A 15,666-nucleotide genomic window follows, 5' to 3' on the forward strand; every position below is an offset into this window, starting at 1 on the left:
CTAAAAACATAACTGCTGAGGTTATCAAAGAAACCGCATATGACTGCCCTGAGCCTCAAAAGCTGCAGAGAAACAGCGTTCAGTAAAAACGATTCTTTGTTTATTTTGGTTACGGTTTCTCAGCCTTCAGGAGAGGCAGTACATCAACTACCAGGAAAAATGACACAGTGGATAGGCACCCAAAGGAAAAGCCTCGTCAACCCCGTTAACAGGGAGCTGCTTCCCAGCCCACACCTGCAGTTGCCACCTTGCGGGGCGGATGACTAAGTTTGCCAGGCGACCAGGGAGACCCACCTCTGGGATCCGGGCCAGGACAACACCCTGACCTCCCTGAGTCAGCCTTGCCGCCCCCAAGCCCACTCACATCAGTCAGGAAGTCGTTCCCGAAACAGGCGGGGTGCGGGGGTGGGGGATCCCTTTCCAGCCCCACCCCTGAAAGTTGCTGGGAGTGGCACCTAAAGAACTTTCGCAGAGTGATCAGGTCACAGCTCTTGGAGGTCTGCTCCGACCGTTCAGCCTCACCGCCTCGGGTCAACCTGTCCCGCATGCCAAGCCCCTCCTTCCTTGCAGCTTTTTAAAAAGGTTGGGAGAGGAAAGGGTCGGCCGGAATTTTTCTTTTTAAGAAGTCGCACTGGTTTTTCGAGCTTCGCCCTGTGCCTGAAGAGACACCCCGCGGGAACCGGGCGCTGCTGCCGAGCCGCCACTGAGCCGGAGGGTGAGTCACTGTTTGAAAATGGAGTGGGCGGGCGACGGTGTGCGAGAATGAATGATGTCAGGAGCGCGCAGGGCGCGGGCCGCGCGCGGCGGGCGGGGAGAGCGGGCCTCCGGGCCGCGGTAAACACCGAGCGCCGCGCCACGCCGCGGCCCGAGCGGGGCGGGGAGACCCCGCCCTCGGCGCGCCAGGAGCCGCCCCGAGCCCCGGGCCGTGCTGCAGCGCCGCCGAGTGCGGCCTCGGGGGGCGGCGGCCGCGGAGCCACCGGAGACCTGCTTACCTTGACGGGGCCGCGGCGCGGACGGCGAGACCCCGAGCAAACTTTGCGGCGGCTTCGGCCCGGGGGGCTGGCGGGGCCGAGAGCTGGCCGCGGCGACTGCGGCAGCGGGCCCCGTCCACTGGCAGCTTTCCCTGCCGGGAGCAAGTGCCTTGGGCCGGCAGTGCCGGGAGCCCCAGCTGCGAGCGGTAAGGCGCGCCCGGTGGGGCCGGGGAGGAGGATGGGCTGAAGCGCGGCGCTTCCAGCGATGCACCCTGCCCGCGCGGGGCATCCTTCCTCCACTGGGTCTGCAGGAGGAGGGCTGTGTGGCTCTGACTTCTCGCTGTGAGCCGTCGGCTCATTCATTTGCAGCTCGTTTCGGGGGTGGTGGGAATTCGACCCGGCGTTGAAGGGACAAGGATTAAACCGGAGAGGGTCCGGAGCCCCTAGGCAGGTTAGGGCTGAATTTCGGGCATTCGGAGAAGGAACCCAGTCGGGGAGGCACTTGCCGACGATATGGGAGCGTGGAGAGCCGCCTCCGGGCTGCGCGCACCGCGTCCCCGCCGCGTTGGGCGTCCGGAGGATGAAGGGGACACCCGGCTGGTGGTGGGCGCCGGTAGGTGGGAGTGCGCGGGTGTCGACCAGCGTGGCGAGGGGGAGCGTGGCCCTCCCGCGTGCGTCGCCGCACCTACTCACGCGTCCTTGTCCTCTCATTTCTGTGTGCTACTGTGGGCAGTTCCTCGGTTGAAAGTCCTGTCAGCTCTAAAATGACATTACATTCCGTGTGGCCTGTGCGTTTTGTTTCTGGGAGGGATATGGGCCGTTTGGTTTCACGGGGTTCCGTGGGGATTCGGGATGTGTGGTTAACTTTGCAAATCTCTGGTTTCACACCCTAGCCTCATCCATTAACGTAGAGTCTCACCTCCACCCCCGTCCTCACCTCCTCTTGGGGGGGACTCGTGAGGCGTTCTGACTAGGAAAATAGAATTATATACTATTTCTGGTAATAGTATGGATCCAAAAAGGGTTGGTAGGGAGGATAATGAAGACGAAAGCACGAAAGACCAGTCTTCAGGTCTGGTACACAGCACTCCCAACACATTGTGGCTGTTTAGGTAGCAATAGAGTGTGTTCCAGCTGGTTTGGGTGTGGGAAGTGATGCTTGCAGGGAGGGCAGCGTGTCTGAGGCTACCTGCGAAGGTTTTGGTTCCCACCCCGTGGCAAGGGCACTGCCACTCAGTGCTTAACGTCAGACCAGTGGCTGAAAGTGACAGCGCAGGACGTGAGGGCGGGAATGGTGTATGGGAAGCTCCCCGACGGACTTATTTCTCCTTCAGAAGCAGTGCCGAGTTTGCTTTCTGTCCTGTACCTGGGTCTGCCAGCTTCGCTGCCCTCTTATGATTGAAGTGTTCGTCCCTCCCGCCCCTCCCCCACCCTTTACACACAAACACATACACACAGAAGTTAATATTTAATTTGGCTTCTTTAGTTTCATTTTTAAGTAAAGCTGGTTGACTTATAAACCCGGAGGGGACCCAGAACGCCTTCAAGTGGTCAGTCCCGGTCCTAGGTGGCTTTTCTTCCAGAGTTTCATGGAAGCTTAGAAAAAACACACAAGATCCCCAGGTGGATTCAGGTGCTACTGAGAGCATTTGCTCTCATCACGTCCCGAACAACCACCGCTTTCCAGGTGGAAGGTTTGAAGAGCCGTGTTAGCACAATGTAAGTGGATGGAGCTCACAGCAGAAGCCAGGAGACCTGAGACTGTCCGGAGAGTAACTTCCGAGTTACTTTTTTTGTTTGCTTGTTTTGTTTTGTTTTGTTTTGTTTTGAGTGAGTAACTGAAACTAAGACTGTGGGGCTTTAAGCAGAATAGTACGGGCAAGAGCAATAACCTGACAGCCATCAAAATAAATAGTGGAACACAGATGGAACCTTTTTTTTTTTTAAGAAAAAATAGTACTTTTCCACATTTTAAGGAAAAATTAAGGTGAATTTTAGATCATAGTAAGCAAACACACACACACACACACACACACACACACACACACACACACAGGCATACTCCTTGTCCTGAACTGCTATCAGGCATTTATTTAACTTTATTTTTTTTTAAGATTTATTTTATTTATTTAAATATCACAGTGGCAGAGAGTGAGAGACAGAGGAAGTGATCTTGCACTCCACAGTCCATTCCCCAAATGCCTACAGTGGCCAGTGCTGGGCCAGGTTGAAGCCAGGAGCCTCAAACTCCTTCCCGACCGCCCACGTGGGCAGCAGGGGCTCAAGTACTTGCTTTTCCAGGCTAGCTAAGCAGGGAGCTGGGTTGGAAGTGGAGCACTAGCTTCTGGAACCAGCATGCCCATATGAGGTGTTAGCATTGCAAGGGGTCAGAGCTGCTCAGGGTGCCACACCACAACCCTGGCCACCCTTGTTCACTGATAGTTTAATAAGCAACTACTGCACAACCACTGTGCTAGATGTTGGTGATGCCAAGTTGAAGGAGAAAGTGCCCCAGGCTTGCAATCCAGCTGGGAGAGCCCTGACTTTGAATATGCACAGGTTAAAGGTCACAGAGAAGGGGAGAGGGCTGGGAAGTTGGGTGGTAAGGGGAGTGATACCACAGGCTGCCTCCTGGTGGTGGTGGGAGGGCCTGTGTCTGAATTCCTGAGTGTTACCAGGCAGAACCAAGCAAGTGTGCTTTGTTTACCTGATAAAAACATTACAGATAGGTCTGGCTCTCAAGTTTAAGTCATTTTCAGGTTTACAGCTCAAGCTTGTTTAAATGCAATCTGAAAAGACCATGCAGCTCGCCCAAGATTTATTTTCTGTGAACAAAGCACTGCACTAGATCTCTAAGAGGATTATTATTGTGTATCAATATTCCAGCTTATTTGCTTTCCTCATAAGGAATGTCCTAGTTACGGGAATTCTTTATTTTTTTTAAAGATTTGTTTTTATTGGAAAGGCAGATTTTATATAGAGAAAGGGAGACACAGAGAAAGATCTTTCATCTGCTGATTCACTCCCCAAGTAGTCACAACTGCCAGAGCTGAGCCGATCTGAAGCCAGGAGCCTCTTCCTGGTCTCCCACATGGGTGCAGGGTCCCAAAGCTTTGGGCCATCCTGGACTGCTTTCCCAGGCCACAAGCAGGGAGCTGGATGGGAATCGGGGCTGCCGGGATTAGAACCAGTACCCATGTGCTATCCTGGTGCAAGCAAGGCAAGGACTTTAGCCACTAGGCTACCGTACCAGGTCTCATTACTGGAAATCTTAAAATGTAAGTAAAACAAAACAGGCTATAACCTAACCACTCAGAAAATTACTGTCATGCCCATTCATTGTTTTGTAAACCCCTGCACATGTGATACTAAAAAGTTCCTGAGCTTGCTGCAGGCCAAGCAACATGTCAGCTACTTTGTACTAGTGTGGAGTGTTAAATCTACCTAGGAGCAAACACTGTCATTCTGTCATTCCCTCATTGCTGAGAATCCTATTTAGGGAAATTAGGTAACCTTCTTGAAGTTGCACAGTTGGGTCTTGGGCCTCTGTATATTTTCTAAGTTTATTTCCCCACTCAAATGCAGACTCCTCCCCAGCCTCACGATTTCAGCTGCCTGTTACCTGGCAATGTCTCAACCACTCCCTCGTCGGTGGATGTTGACCTTGTTTCTAGCTTCACTATTTCCAGCAGTTCTGCGTACAATGTCTTTCTCATATCTGTGAAATACAGTGTGATTTAACTGCCTTTTTTTTTTTAAGCTGTGTTCAAATCAGGGATGTTTTTATTTGTCTTTAAAATGTGAGGGTTTCAAGATGCTTCGTTCATGTAGTGTGTCTCCTAAGATTTTGGCTGGAGGATCAGCCTGCTCTATGGAGTGGCACAGGGAGACCTTATGTCCCGGTTTATCTGATGAGAAGGGAACTCGTCAAGCCTTCTTTAAGCTTGTATGTGCTATTAGCCGTGACGCTGGACTTCTGTTTGTGGAGACATCTAGCATGATGGAACAGGGCTGCTTTTGCAAGGTGGTTCTCTGAGAGGCCCTCTGCAGTTCACTTCTTGGGACTCAGTGAAACAGACAAGTTACAAGTTCAGTTGTTGCATTTAGTGTGCTGACCGAGACATTGTCTTTTAAGCCTGCCATGTTTGTTGTTTGAACGCTTGAAAAGTAAACCATGGGTCAAGACATTTTGAGGTTGGTTTAATCAAAATGTAAGATGTTTTCATTAATTAATTTCTTAAAAGATTTATTTACTTATTTGAATGACTAAATTACAGGAGACAAGGAAGGAGAAGGGAAGGATAGAAGGAGGGAAGAGAAGGGAGGGAGAGAGAATCTTCAGTCTGATTCACTCTCCAAATGGCACCAGTGCCTGGGACTGGGCAAGCTGAAGGTAAGAGTCAGGCACTGCTTCCCAGTCTGACTTGGGCCATGGATCAGATTCCACTGCTGTCCCAGGTGCATTAGCAGGGAGCTGCCTCGGAAGTAGAGCAGCCAGGTCTTGAACTGGTGCCTTTATGGGATGCTGGCATCACAGACAATGGTTTTATTAGTAGTAAATTTTTGATATAAATATAAGATGCTTCTTTAAGTATTATCAAACTTTAATAATATCATAGCTTTTTTGCTATGCAGAGACAAAATTTCAAGTTTGCCTTGGATTTATATATATATTTCCTTGGCTTGTTAGTTTATGCTTAGAGTTTTGATAAAGGATATTGAAATGTGAGTGATATTAAATCCAGCCTTTTCAGCCAGGCGTTGGCTGTTGCAGCCATTTGGTCACTGAACCAGCAAATGAAAGATCTGTCTCTCCTTCTCTTCTGTCATTCTTCTGCCTTTCAAATAAATGCATTTTTAAAAGAAAAAAAAATCAAGCCTTTTCATACAAATATCCAGCTAAATTCAACTAACTAATTGAATTTGAAAAATGACTATTGGGGGCAGAATTTAAAGAAACAGCCACCAGAGTGTGTAAATTACTTGCTAATTGGTTTCCCCAAGTACCAAACATGCTATTTAATAATTTATTTGCCACAGTTTGAGATTCAACCTTATAGTTTTGTTTTTAAGAAGTATTAACTGGGGCCCGGCAGCGTGGCCTAGCAGCTAAAGTCCTCGCCTTGAACGCGCCAGGATCCCATATGGGCGCCGGTTCTAATCTTGGCAGCTCCACTTCCAATCCAGCTCCCTGCCTGTGGCCCGGGAAAGCAGTCCAGAACGGCCCAAGGCTTTGGGACCCTGCACCTCTGTGGGAGACCTGGAAGACATTCCTGGCTCCTGGCTTCGGGATAGGCACAGCATCGGCCCGTTGCGCTCACTTGGGGAGTGAATCATCAGACGGAAGATCTTCTTCTCTATCTCTCCTCCTCTCTGTATATCTGACTTTCCAATAAATAAATCAATCTTTTTTTTTTTAAAAAAAGTATTAACTGAATTGTTTATTTTCTTATGTTTGATCCCCCCCACACACACACTAGGTAGTCTGCTCTAACCCCTGGGCAAGATGTAGAAAATTGAGTTTTAAATCAGAGCTGGGGAAGAGTCAAAGTCAAGATCAGCAGTTGTGGAGTATGGAACCCCTGACAAGTCAGCATGCCATCAATCAGTTCCTGCAGATAGAAGCCTGTCTCCAGAGACATGAGGGCCTTTCACCAAGACTCGTAGCATTAGCTGCACATAAGGCTAAGCCCTTAATGGGGCAGTTTAGCAGGTAGCTTGCCAAGCCTCATAACACAGGACATGCAGCGAGTACCATACCATAGCAAAGACTAAGGAGCAGCTGACATTTTGAGATTAAGTCCTGGGGAAGGTTAAATGACCCTCCATCTTCATACCCTGCAAAATAAGATTTGTATGTCCCCTGTGGTGATGGGAAAACTGGTTAGAAAGGTTAAGGTGCCTAAGGCTGCGGAATTGGAAGCAGGTGGAGTGGGAAGCTGAAGCCAAACCCAATTGGATCTAATGTCCATGCGCTGCCCCATGTCTCTTGGAACTTCTGGTCACCTGTCCACCAGCATTGGGGATTTGTCAGGTTTGGGGAAATTTTGGTGGGGAGAGGAGGAAGGGGATATGTTTTGATATAGTACTGGGTATGTCTGCAAGCTCCTTGAATGGTTTCCGGGTGTGTGCTGCCTTGGGATTGTGCAGTAATGCCAAGGTTAGCTTGATGGGCTTAGGCAGCCTTGGAGTTGAGTCCCAACCACATTGTTCATCCCTAGGGACCTGGAGCAGCGTCTTCACATGAGCCTTTGTGCCAAATCTGCAAAATGGACATAAAATAAGATTTACCTCATCAGAAGAGCAGGTGAATAACATCACTTTTTTAAAATAATTTATTTCTTTGAAAGGAAGAATTACAAAGTGAAAAAGAGATCTGTCCATCCACCAGTTCACTCCCCAAATGACTGCAATCACCAAGACTGGGCCAGATTGAAGCCAGGGGCAGAAACTTCTTCCTGGTCCTCCTATATGAGTGGCAGGGGTCCAGGCACTTGGGCCATCTTCACTGCTCTTCCCAGATACCTTAGCAGTCTGGGAAGTAGAGCATCCAGGGCTTGAACCAGCACCCATATATAATGCAGACATTGAGCTCACTAAGCCACAGTACAATCCCCACCAGCACTGAGTGATACTACTCAATGTGTAAAAAGTAATGAAAGTGTCAGCTGGTTTAGGGTAGACAGTGGCTCAACAATCTGCTTTTGGCATATGCACTGTACTTATAACCTTTAAAAACCAAACCTTCATATGATTAGCTAAAAAACAAACAACAAAAAAGGCTTTTTCTTAGTATGGGGCTGGCTTCTTTACTTGAGCACCCATGGGTTTATATGTGTCACCTATGCCAGTAGGCTCTGGGTCCTATCTGCCACCCTCCCCTTCCCCTTTGAGATTGAACTGTAAGGAGCCAAGTAGCTTATCCACTGCCGCGGGACTCCATCCCTGTTGCAGGAAGTGAATATCATAGGTTGTGAACGCTGACAAGCTTTTGTAGTCTCAGTCACAATATGCCTGCCCTCCCGGCAGATGCTGGGAGCGTGTGTCTAGCACAGCTGGTACCGTGCCCCCAGAGCCCAGCCTTCTGGGGAGCACTGTACCATGGGCACTACTGTCCGTGGAATTGCTGGGATCATTAGGCATCACAAACCCCACTGTCCTCGCCTTGCTGTGCCACCGTCTTTAGGAGGCCCTGAGGCTGTTTAGTTAACACTGCTGCCACTGTCTTCTGGCTGTGTAACCCGCAGTTATTCCTATCACAGGAGTTGCCACCTAATGTAAAGCGCCACAATGGGTATTGTTTCTATTGAATCAGTGTTCTGCACCACTTGTAGAAGAATGTCCATGACTCTATTTCTGTTTCGAACCAGGTCATCCACCGTGCTGGATTAGGTAGGGCTGAGCAGTTTGGTCCCTGGAGTTCCTCCTGAGGTGGGGTTGACAGGTCATCAGCAGCAAGCACAGAGATTTAATATTCCACTTAGCCTGTGCTTCCGTGCCTGCTGGGTGCCAGGGCTTGTTCTCTCTTTTTTAGCCCTCTTCCACCTCAGACACTCAGAGGCAGGCATCAAGCCCATTTGTCAGGATGTCTTCTGGAGACGCAGAGAAATTAAGTCACTTGCAAAAGGTCACACAGTTACTACGCAGCAGAAATAGGTTCTGAATGCAGGCAGGCAGTGGCTGTGCAGCCGAGGATGGATCTCACCGTGTAGCCCACTTGTGTCCTTACACATACAGTTTCAGCAAAGGAATGATCACACCTGTCCAAATATGCATGCATGCATCTTGAGGGCTGGCCATGTTCAAGATCCAAACTATATTATCTGTTCCTTTTTTTCTTTTAATATTTATTTGTATTCATTTAAAAAGGCTGGAATTGCTGGGGCTGGGCCAGACCAAAGCCAGGAGCCAGGTGTCGCATGGGGGTGGCAGAGGTCCAAGCATGTGGGCCAAATTCCGTGGCTTTCATGGGTACATTATTAGTGGGGAGTTGGATCACAAGTGGTGTAGCTGGGACTTGAACCTATTTACAAATGGGTTACTGCCATTGCAGATGGCAGCTTCCCCTGTACCACAATGCCAACCTCCAGATGATGCAGTCTGATGTCAGTACTGAAATTTCAGTATGGGGTGACACACACTTGGCTCAGAGCCTTGGAGTGTGTGGCCGGCCCCAGTGCCGAGTCTGGGAGAGAGGGACCCAGATCAAACCTCCAGGAGAGCCCTCTCCACTGGTCAATGGCAGCAGCAAACAGGCCTGTTGTTCTAACAGGAATGTATATTTTTTTAATTTTTAGCTTTAGGGTCTTCATCTATTATAAATTAGAATAAATTAAAATCCTCTGGAGTAGCAGAGAGGACCTGTCCATATGAGGTTTCTTTCTCCTCCTTTATTTTTCTAAAGTATTTACTTATTTATTTAGAAAGGCACAGTAAGACAGAGATCTTCCAACCACTGGTTCACTCCCTAATGGCTACAGTGCCCAGTGCCATGCCAGGACTCGGTGTGGCGCCTGTGAAGGATGCTGGCATCCCAAGTGGCAGGTTTACCTGCATTGTCTTATTACCAACCCCTTATTCTCTTGTAATTGCTACTGAGAGGACAGTAGGCAGAATGATGGCAGGAGCTGGGCACCTGTTGGGTTGCAAGGGAGGATCTGCTGATGGTACCATTACAATGGTTCTGAGTAGCCTGGGGGGACCCAGGGTAATCACGAGGATCCTTATTCATGGAAAAAGGATGAGGTGGCATTGTGAGAAAATATGGTCCAGCCGGCTTGGGCAGCAGAGGCGTGGGAGGCAAGCAGCAACACCTCTCCAGAAACCAGCCGAGGTGAGGAAGTGGATCCTCCCTGAGGCTTGCCGGGAGAAACACGTGCAGCCTTGCTGACGCTCTGATTCGTTCCGAACTTCTGACCTTCTGGACTCTGGGGTGGAAAATGTATTGTATAAGCCATTGCATGTGTGGTGACTTGTTAGAGCAGTGATGGAGAAACCCAAACAGAGAGTTCCACAGCATTAACAGGTGGACTTATTTCTTAGGCCAGGGAAAAAGCTGCCACATGTCCTGAGATTATTTCTGGACTCAGCAAGGGCAACAAGGATTTGCATTTTGAGGGCTGTATTGTTGTACATGTAAAATTAAGTACTTGGGGAGGGGCAGCTAACTTTTCATGGTTGCATATTTTAGCTTTGTCGAAGTTTTTGATATTGTATGTATTTTCTTTTAGTAGTAGAATGAGAGGGATTAAGAAAGAGAAATAGAGGCCTTCTATCTTGCGGTTTGCTGTCCAACTGGCCACAACAACCTGGCTGAGCCAGGTTGAAGCCAGCCACCTGGCTTCTGGGAATCCTACCTGGTGCAGGGGCCCAAGCACTTGAGCCATCTCCCACTACTCTTTGGAAATGGAGCCAGATAAAACTCCTGCCTATATGGGATGCTGGCATCATAGACAATGGCTTAACCAGCTGTGCTACAATGCCAGCCCCATATCATATATCCTCATGATTCCAGAGCAGGTAGAGAGCCACTTCAGACCGTTGATAAGACAGTAAGACAAGGCTCCCTTAGTGGCATCTTACCTGCTCACTTGTTGGGGGTAAAATGATGACACTCCAGATGTTGTATAGTTGGTTGCAGACACCATCTCCAAACTTTTCACTCCAGCTTCTCTTGAATTTTTAAAATGTATTAAACATCTGCTGTTTGCTCAGCTTATCCGACAATGTTAGGGTGAAGCCTTTGAGAACAAAAGCTGTCACACAAGTATTTGATAAATTCTAATGAATGAAATAAAAGGTGATATCACTCATTGGGTCATCTGGGAGTAGTATTTCAGGATTATGGTGTCAGTTTCTGAAATTAATAAAGAGAAATCTCATAATGGATATGGCTAGTTTTTTTTTTAAGACTTCTACGTAATCATCATTGTGATTCAGAAACACTTTGAGGTTAGTGTCTTTCCTTAACATAGAAATGGCACTAATGTGAGAAGAAAAATCTTGCAGTCTCCTATTTTAGAAACAAAACAACATGGAATTTAGGCAATTCTTAACAGCTTATAGTGGACAGTTAGCTGGATGATGGGGGAGAGAAGTATAAAGTATAGAATATAATGTTCATAAAAACCATGGGGATAGCGTATGTTCATATTTGCAGTATATAATGTATTCTCTTTGGAGTTGAAGTCATATTAACTTAAGAAAATCACAAGCCTGGTGGATCAGTTTCATCTTACAAAGGTGAAGATAAGGGGAAAATGATGTGGGAGAAAAAAGTTTTGGACCATATTCTAAAATGCTTTTGGAGAAGATTTTTTTCTTTAGGTCCCCACTTATCTAAAATCTTTCGGAGCTCTGTTCTGTGGGTGTAATGCCTCATGGGACTGTGATTTATTTGCTGCCATTTTATCCTCATTGAGCAACTCTGATGGATAGTTTACATTTCCCCACCAGTCCAGTCAGCACAGTGAGGGTGACATCATTTTTAAGCTTGCCAGGGCTAGAGCTGGATCAATGGGCTGACCTGCCCCCAGGGAGTAACATCCTGTGGAACCAGTGCTGTCCAGTGGAATTGCAATGTGTGTGTCTTTGAGTTTTCTTTCTTTTTTTCTTTATATATATATTTCTTTTATTTTAATTTTTTAAATTATTATCATCGTTCTATGATATAGTTCCATAGGCTCTGGGATTTCCCCAGCCCCCTCCCCACCCTCTGGTCTTTGAGTTTTCTAACAGCTGTATTACAAAATGTAACCAAGCACTTGAAAATAATCTGTAAAACATCAGGACACTCATGTGGCCCACAGGTTGTCACTGCACCCTCCATTGGAGTTGCTGGGTTTGAGTCCTGGCTCTGATCTCCATTCCGGCTTCCTGCTGGTAATACAAGTGGTTGGGGCCCTGCCACCCATGTGGGAGACCCAGGTTGTGTTCCAGCTCCTAGCTTTGACCTGGCCCAGTGGACATGTGGGAAGCAAAACAGCTGTCTGTCAAATAAGTTTTAAAAGTAGAAAAAATGAAAATGTAAAAATTAGCTCAATATATCAATATACTGCCATGTGATATGATCAATAATTAATATAACAATTTTTGACACTTTGAATTCTGTGTGTATGGTTCAAACTGGCCATATTTCAAGTGGTGTGGGGCAGCAGTTACACACAGGCAGTGTGACTAACCAGTCATGCCCTTGAGGAACAATCACCAGGGTGAAACTGAAGATAATCTGCTCATAGTGACGTTAGGCAGATGACATTGTTAAAGCCAAAATAGGTCACAGGTCACTTGGCTGAGTACTGCAGAGTACTGAATCTGGTGTCTTTAGCTAGTGAAGAAACCAAATGGTACAGTGGGAATTTTAAGATTTTCTGTAGCTTCAAATGGAGACTTTCTTTTTTTTTTTTTTTTTTAAGATTTATTTTATTTTTATTGGAAAGGCGGATATACAGAGAGGAGAGACAGAGAGGAAGATCTTCCATCCAATGATTCACTCCCCAAGTGAGCGCGACGGCCAATGCTATGCCGATCCGAAGCCAGGAGCCTCTTCTGGGTCTCCCACGCAGGTGCAAGGTCCCAAGGCTTTGGGCCATCCTCGACTGCTTTCCCGGGCCACAGGCAGGGAGCTGGATGGGAAGCAGAGCTGCTGGGCAGGCAGGGAGCTGGATGGGAAGCAGAGCTGCCGGGATTAGAACCAGCGCCCATATGGGATCCCAAGCATGCAAGGCGAGGACCTTAACCACTGTGTCACCATGCCTGGCCCCAGATGGTGACTTTCAATGCAGGATACATGCGTTGGACTGTCAATAACATTTTAGATGACTGGGACTCATGAGTCATGGAAGGATGGCCACTCAGTTGCCTTTGTGTCTGACTGGGCTCCCTTAGGGCCAGGCATCATCACACTTAACCTCTCGCATACAGCTTCCCCTGTCCACCTCCTTGTCATCCACCACCACCTCACCCCATCCTTAACTGTTTGCATGTGTAACATTTCTGAAACATCTTGTTCAGTTACTTGTTGTGATGCATTGGAAGGCAAGGCCACTGTCAGACCTAGACCGGAGAAATCATTACTGGCTATCAAATATCAGTCTGCAAAGAACAAATCCGGATCGAATGTAAGAAGATACAGGTGGAGTGGAGAGATGGAGTGAGGGAGGGATGGAGGGAGGGAATGCAGTTGTATCAGGTGTGAGGTGGGGAATAACCCAGTGCAAGAGAAATATTTTAAAGCAGTAAATTCCCTCAGCAACCCGACAAGCCACTGACCTCATACAGTCGCATGCTGGGATGCTTTGGATTTCTGAAACAGATTGATTTTTATCAAATGCCTGCACTCCAGGTAGAGACTGAGATGTCCCCAGTTCACCTCAGTTCCTTGTGGAATTAATGAGTACACTCATCACAATCATGCAAACATTTGCTACTTCCCAAACACTTTTCTTTTTAAAATAAAATTTATGAGGCCAGCACTGTGCCTTAGCAGGATAAGCCTCCTGCCCACAGAAGCCCTATCCCTTGGGCTCTGGTTTGAGGCCCAGCCACTCCTCTTCCTACCCAGCTCACTGTTAATGTGCCCTGGAAAGCACAGAGAATGGCTCAAGCCTTTGGGCCCCTACAGCCATGTGGGAGACCCAGAAGTTGTTCCTGGCTCCTGGCTTCAGATTGGCTCATTGTGACCATTTGGGGAGTGAATCCATGGATGGAAGATATCTTTCCCTTTTTGCATCTCCTTCTCTCTTTGTATCTCTACATTTCAAGCAAAAATAAATAAGTCTTTAAAATAAAATGTAGTTATCTGATTAAGAGGGACAAAGAGATACCAATCTTCTGTCTGCTGGTTCACTTCCCAAGAGTCCCCAACAGCCAGGGCTCTCCGCGTTGAAGCCTAGAGCCTGGTACTCCGTTCAGTTTCCCCACATGTATGGCAAGGACCGAGGTCCTTAAGGCGTCATCTGTATCTTGCAAGGTGCGCATTAGTGGGAACCTGGATCAGAAGCAGAGTGGGGACTTGAATGAGGCACTGTGTCAGGGGATGTGCCCCTTTTCTGAGCAGCATCTTCACTGCTATGCCATTTACCCGTTTCCTCATGTTATACCTGCATCCAGGAATTCCTGTGTGAATAGGAGTCAGGATTCTCTTCTTAAGGAGCCATTTCATTGGACATCTCGAGTGAGGCTGAAAGATTAGTCACAGGTAAAAACAGATACCTACATCCCTATTTGTACCATTCTTCCGAAAAGCAGAGAGGCTTGCTGTAGCACAGTCAGGCAGCTTTGGTCAGAGGACACCAGATTTGTGCTGAAATGTGAGGGATAGCAGAGGCTCAGCTGAGGCTTCCAAGCAAGTGATTATGGGAGATGCGGAGCAGAGTCCTTGGGACATTAGTGAGTGGGTAGCAGAGATGGATAAGTGACACGTGGTCAGGCAGGCAGGACAGGGCATGTGCAGGTTCTGTGGGCTTTGTCAGGAGTATGAGTGAGAAGGCACCAGGAAGTGATCTAGGAGATGGATGTGGTCCCATTTATGATGGGTGCCTCTGACTGCTGGGCAGAGCAGAAGCAAGGAGCTCTGGCAGGGAGCAGTTGGCAAGCATTCTGTAGGATGCAGCTGGGGCTACGGTAGAGATACAAGATTCAAGAGCTTGAGAGATTTAAGGGTAGAATATGTGACGTGAGACAGTGGGAGCAAGCATGACTTGCAGTGTTTGGTGGTGAGAGTATTGACATGGCTTGAGTTCACCTGAGCAGCACAGTCATTATCACAGCAGATATCCATGTTAACAACTGGAAAGCTTGGATTTCACCACCCTCATGGTAGTTGACTACAGCAACTTCTGTATGGCCTTTTAAAGCAAGTGTTTCCTTTTTGTATTATTATTCGTATTTGGTAGTTATTTTGCCATCCCAGCTGTGTAGAACAGTTTTCTACTTCTATCATTTTATGTTCCACTTCATTAGCCTTCTGTTGCTGCAACTCCATTATTCCTGTTGCTGAAGAGATATTAAATGCATTGCTACTGAAGTGTTATCCCTGTAAGTGGGAAGATAGAAACAAGAACAGAAAAGAAATCTTGTGTTTCTGTATCTGGGTAATGAAAACGTTATGAGCATGTGCACTCTTGAAACAGTATATGGTATTTGATTTTGTTTTTAGAAAGGATGTAGACCTGCCCAGCTCTGGCCATTGTGGCTGTCTGGGGAGTGAGCCAGCAGGTGAAAGACCTCGCTCTGTCTCCCTGTCTCTTTTTCTCTTTCTCGCTGTAACTGCCATTCAAATGCATAATTTTGAAATTTTTTTAATGGTTAAGAAGCCAAAATTTATTAGTTGCATCAGACTTTATACACTGAGGGTCATATGGGATAACAGAGGAGGTATTGAGCTTATCAACAAAACCCATCAACTGTTTCTATACTTTGGTTTGGAACTTCCTTTGTTTTGTATATTCCGCCAAGTGTTCTCCTGCACACGCTGTCCACTCAGCTGTCCTCATACAAATGATATCCATTTAGCTATACGAATGGTACACACTCAATTGTTCTTATACAAATTATATCCAATCAGTTATGCAAAAGAGTATCCATTCGGTTGTTCTCATGCAAGGGATATCCAATCAGTCACACAAATGGCATCCATTCAGTTGTTCTCACACAAATATTACCCAATCAATTGTAATCCTGTGCTTGCTGACCT

The 15,666-nt window shown here is 47.4% G+C and overlaps 1 protein-coding gene across 2 annotated transcripts in view; it reads left to right on the top strand.

The window, feature by feature from the left end:
* The first annotated feature begins 507 nt into the window (after positions 1–507).
* Positions 508–15,666, top strand: part of SGMS2 (sphingomyelin synthase 2) — a 92,226-nt gene continuing 77,067 nt past the window's right edge. The window contains exon 1 of one of the 2 annotated variants that reach the window (XM_040967057.1): positions 508–715. The gene's annotated coding sequence lies outside the window, so the exon portion shown is untranslated. Of the gene's footprint in view, positions 716–970; positions 1,178–15,666 lie in introns of those variants that run through there. The other variant, XM_040967056.1, reaches the window with a different exon arrangement.

The sequence above is a fragment of the Ochotona curzoniae genome, unplaced genomic scaffold (assembly GCF_017591425.1).
Source record: "Ochotona curzoniae isolate NIBS_2020 unplaced genomic scaffold, NIBS_Ocur_1.0 scaffold_4506, whole genome shotgun sequence".
Lineage (NCBI taxonomy): Eukaryota > Metazoa > Chordata > Mammalia > Lagomorpha > Ochotonidae > Ochotona > Ochotona curzoniae.